The sequence below is a fragment of the Rhinolophus sinicus genome, linkage group LG01 (assembly GCF_036562045.2).
Source record: "Rhinolophus sinicus isolate RSC01 linkage group LG01, ASM3656204v1, whole genome shotgun sequence".
In the NCBI taxonomy this organism is placed as follows: domain Eukaryota; kingdom Metazoa; phylum Chordata; class Mammalia; order Chiroptera; family Rhinolophidae; genus Rhinolophus; species Rhinolophus sinicus.
Window position 1 is genome coordinate 111,771,910 of NC_133751.1, and position 5,484 is coordinate 111,777,393.

Sequence of the window (5,484 nt, forward strand, 5' to 3'; positions counted from 1 at the left end):
GTTCACAGGAGAGCTTAGTTGTCCACTCACTAATGGGACCTTCCTCAGCATTCTCCCCCATCTGTAATGGGCCTCTCAGAGACTCCATCACATACATGGATTTAAAAATAAAGCTTAATGCTCTGGAGGAAATGAGAATCTAAAAAGAAGGATAAGTTTTCGAACTAAGCTGGGGTTTTCAGAGCATGAGTCACGCCGCCAGCTATGAGCCCTGCCCACCAAGGAGGTGTGTCTTCTGATTTCATGAGACACTTCGAGGGCACTCTGGGCACCCCTTTGTCAGTCACACCATCTCGTAAGTAAACCATCAAGGTGACAAGGTTAGGCCACCACTTTATGCTAGACGATCCCAGACATAGCCCAGCAGTGTCCTTCCCATCAAAATTTAGTTTTTTTTGTCTCTGATTTTCCATCTATCAAATCTCCAAATCCAGTTTTTTCAGTGGTCCTTGTGCCATCAGTTGCCTCTCCATTCTGTGTTCTAAATATTTTTATTTGTTTCTGCACAAAGCATTTTCAGAATTATTTTCATGGAGACACTTAATGAATTTTCTTACATTCACTGAAGTGGTCCAGCAGGAAGCTGCCCTTGTTCGGGGACCACAGCTGGAAGCTCTTGGAACCAAAGTTCATGGCCATGGACATGATGGTGGCACTGGAGCCCCTGAACATGACACACACTGTGCGTAGGCCAGCCAGGTGAGCCTGCAGTGGATTTTTGTATGTTGATTTTGGAGCCAGCAAATTTACTGTATTTGTTTATTGTTTCTAATAACTTTTTGGTGTAGTCTTTAGGGTGTTCTACATATAGTTTCATGTCATCTGCAAAAAGTGACAATTTAACTTCTTCATTCCAAATTCGGATACCTTTTATTTCTTTTTCTTACCTGATTTCTCTGGCTAGGACTTCCAACACTATGTTGAATAACAGTGGTGATAGGGGACAACCCTCTCTTTTTCCTGAACATAGAGCAAAGGGCTTCAGTTTTTCACTATTAGTTATGATATTAACTGAGGGTTTGTCATTTATGGCCTTTGTTATGTTACAGTATTTTCTTTCTGTACCCATTTTATTAAGTATTTTAATCATAAATGGACGTTGTATCTTGTCAAGCATCTCTTGGTATAATCATATGATTTTTGTCCTTTATTTTTTTCATGTGATGTATCACATTGATCAATTTACATATGTTGAACCATCCTTGTGCCCCTGAGATAAAGCCCACTTGGTCGTGATGTGTAATCTTTTTAATGCATTGTTGTATTCGGTTTGCTAGAATTTTGTTTAGGATCTTTACATCTGTATTCATCAGAGATACTGATCTGTAATTTTATTTTGTGGGGTTTATCCTTGCCAGGCTTTGATATCAGGGTGATGTTGGCTTCATAGCGTGAGTTAGGGAGTATTGTCTCTTCTTCAACTTTTTAGAAGAGTTTGAGGACAACAGCTATTAGATCCTCTTTGAATGTTTGGTAGAATTCACTAGTGAAGCTATCTGGTCCTGGACTTTTGCTTTTGGGAAGGTTTTGGATGACTGATTGAATTTTCTTACTGTTGATTGGTCTATTTAGATTTTCCAGTTCTTTGTGATTCAGCCTGGGAAGGCAGAATCTAAGAACTTGTCCATTTCTTCTAGGTTATTGAATTTGGTGGTATATAGTCCTTCATAGTATTCTTGGGTGATCCTTTGTATTTCTGTGGTATCTGTGATAACCACCCCTCTTTCATTTATGATTTTCTTTATTTGTGTCTTTTCTCCTTTAATCTTACGGAGGCTAGCCACTTTTATTAATCTTTTCAAAGAACGAGTTCTTTGTTGCATGAATATTTTCTATTATCTTTTAGTTCTCTGTTTCATTTAGTTCTACTCTGATTTTTATTATTTCCTTACTTCTGCTGACTTTGGTTCTGCTTTTTTCCAGTTCTTTGAGGTGTAATGTGAGATTATCTGGGATTTATCTTCTTTCTTCAGATAAGACTGTAATGATATAAATTTCCCTTCTATTACTGCTTTTGCTGCATCCAAATAATTTTGGTGGGATTTTCATTCTCATTTGCTTCTATGTATCTTTTGATCTCTCGTCTTATGTCTTCTTTGACCCAGTTGTTCCTTAAAAGCATGTAGTTTAATCTACACATATTTGTGGTTATTCATGCTTTCTTTTTGCAGTTGATATTCAATTTGAAAGCCTTGTGATCAGAGAATATGCTTGGTATGATTTCAGTCTTCTTAAATTTGCTGAGCTTAGTTTTATGTCCCAATATGTGGTCTATCCTTGAGACTGTTCCGTGTACACTAGAAATGAATGTGTAGTCTGATGTTCGAGGATTAAATGCTCTATAAATGTCAAGTATGTCCATTTTATCTAATGTGTCATTTAGGGCTGATATTTCTTCATTTATTTTCTATTTGAATGACCTAACCATAGCTCTCAATGATTTGTTTAGATCCCCTACTATAATTGTGTTTTGTTCAATTTCTCCCTTTAGTTCTGTTAGTAGTTGTTTGTTATATTTTGGTGCTCCCTGATTGGAGGCATAAATATTGATGACTGTTGTGTCTTTTTGTTGTATAGTCCCCTTTATCATTATGAAATGTCCATCTTTCTCTCTCGTTACCTTTTTTAACCTGAAGTGTTTCATCTGTTATCAGTATGAATACACCTGCTTTTCTCTGAATACCATTCGGTTGGAGTATCAATTTCCACTCTTTCACTTTGAGTCTATATTTGTCTTTGTAGCTGAGATATGTCACATGGAGGCAGCATATGGTTGGGTTTAGTGTTTTGATCCAATCGTCTACTCTGTGCCTTTATTGGTGAGTTCATTCCATTTACGTTTAGGGTGATTATTGATATATGAGGATTTCTTATCATTCTATCTTTTGTTTTCTGTTTGGATGGAGTCTCCATTGTTTCTTTGATTTTTTTGTTGCTCTTTGTTATTTCAGTGTGGTGATATTCTATGATTTCTCCCCGTGTTTCCTCTTTTTTTATGTTACATATTTTAGTTCTGAATTTTTTGAGTGGTTACCATTAAGTTTATGTAAAAGAAAGTTTCATATTTAGAGTATTCCATTTTCTTCATTATGCCTCCTTTTCCATTCTCTTGCCAATTCAGGCCTTTAGTCTCTCCCCTTTTATGTTTCTGTTGTCACAAATTATCCCTATTTATGCTGGGAGTTGATTTCTGCATTAGCAAGTAGTATTTTTGTGTGTTTTTTGGTTTTTTAAATTTTTTAAAATTTTTTTACTTCTTTACCCTGTATGTTATGTTTAAGTGTATAGTGTCTTATTTGGTGTAGGTGTTGCCATTTCCTGCTTCTGTCTGTCTGTTCGTAGTCCCACTCATGATTTTGTATTCTTTTCCTTTTTTGTTTCAGGTCAAATCGCCTCCTTCAATATATCTTGTACTGCAGGTTATGTTAGAAAATTTCCATAGCTTCTGTATGTCGGGAAATGTCTTTATTCTTCCTTCATATCTAAAGGATATCTTTACTGGATATATTATTCTTGGGTCATAATTTCTCTCTTTCAATATTTGAATATTTGATTCCACTCCTTTCTGGCAAGTAGAGTTTCTGCTGAAAAATTGGATGAGAATCTAATGGGCTTTCCTTTGTGGGTTACCATCTTCTTTTCCCTGGCTTCCTTGAGGATTCTTTCTTTGCTGTTATTTTTTGACAGCTTCAATACAATGTGCCTTGGAGAAGCTTCCTGTTGAGATTGAGGTAATTAGGTGTTCTATTTGCTACTTGTATTCGGCAATGCAGTTCTTTCCACAAATTCTCAAATTTTCATCAACTGTTTGTTTGAATATACTCTCTGTTCCCTTCTCCCTTTCTTCTCCTTCTGGTATGCCCATTATTCTTATGTTGCTCTTTCTGATGGAGTTTTTTCATTTCTTTTAACTCTCAAATCTCTCTTCTTCCATCTGTGTCATTTCCAGATTTCTATCTTTGATGTCACTGATTCTTGTCTCCATCTGGTCAGCTCTATTACCTAAGCTGGCTATTTCATTCTTCATTGTTTTTATTGAGTTCTGAATCTCCAAATTTCTATTTGGTTCTTTTTTTAAATTAAAGTTATTGGGGTGACAATTGTTAGTAAAGTTACATAGGTTTCAGGTGTACAATTCACACGGTGTGTTCACCACCCAGAGTCAGTTCTATTTCCATCTCTTTGGGAGAATGTTCATTTTGTTCTTTGAATGTGTTTCTGAGTTCATTAAACTTCCTGTCTTTGTTTTCTTATATCTTGTTGAGTTTTTTCAGAACTGCAGTCTTGAATTCTCTGTCATTTAAGTCACATTTTTTATGTCTTTCAGTTCATTTTCTAGAGACTCTTTTTATGTGTGTGTGAGCTGTCTTGTTACCTTGGTTATTCATGGCAATTAATTAATTATTATTTCTCTTCCTAGGCATCTACAAGAGTGAGTTCTTATATTGGGCACACCAGTGGACAGAAATATTCAAAGTGGTGACATCACAGAAATGGTGGTGTGGGGAGAACTTCTTGAAATCTCCCCTGGCACCTACAACAAATTGAACAGCTATGATTCAACAAAGGACTCCCTACACGGAACACAGGAATGCCTGAGACCTGCAATTGAAATCATGTAAAGGCTGGGAAATTGGGTGAGTGGGGGAGGGAAGGTGGAAGTGTGAAGACGTGGGTCTTGGGCTGCAGGATGCAGACCGGAGCTCAGAGTTCCCTGTAGTCCAGAGCTACCACAGTCATGGTAGAAGGAAAAATTCAGACTGCTAGTGCTCCCCTTATGGCCTATAGTCCAGCCTGAGGGATCAGCATATAACATGGCTGAACTCAACAATCACGGCCTAGACCTCAGAGCAAAGACTGAGGGAAAAAGGGTGAGATTGGTGGCTTAATCCCTCACTGCCAAGCAGAAGATGGAAGATATAGGCACAGTGCCTGGCGAACCCCTCCCCACCCTCCCAGTGCTAGAAACAGACTCCAGAAGAAACAGTAGCAGTCTCAGATCAAAAGAAGAGAATATTTACAGCTCAGAGATCTTCAGTCCCCACAGCCACAGACTCACACTGCAACTAATTCCGGTGAAAGGGAAGGAACTGTAGGGGCAAGATAACTGTGGACTGGTAGTCGCAATTGCTCAGAGACACCTCTTACAATCTAACATGCCCCCACCTCCACTTATCTGGGTGGATCCATGCAGGGGTAAACAGAGCTGCTGAGACACACAAGCTCTGACTCTGGTTACAGAAAGAGCTTTGAGACTTCAGAAGCTCTCCACATTCTGGCCTGCAAAGTTTCTGTTGAAAAATCAGCTGATAGTCTTATGGGAGCCCCCTTGTAAGTAACTAGTTGTCTTTTTCTTGCTGCTTTTAGGATTCTCTTTGTTTTTAACCTTTGCCATTTTAATTATAATGTGTCTTGGTGTGGACCTGTTTAGGTTCATTTTCCTTGGGACTCTCTCTACTTCCTGGGCTTGTATGTCTATTTCCT

General features: G+C 38.0%; 1 pseudogene; it reads right to left on the reverse strand.

Annotated features, from left to right (window-relative positions):
• On the reverse strand, positions 1-5,134 carry LOC141572111 (cytochrome c oxidase assembly protein COX19-like; annotated as a pseudogene).
• Positions 5,135-5,484: the final 350 nt, after the last annotated feature.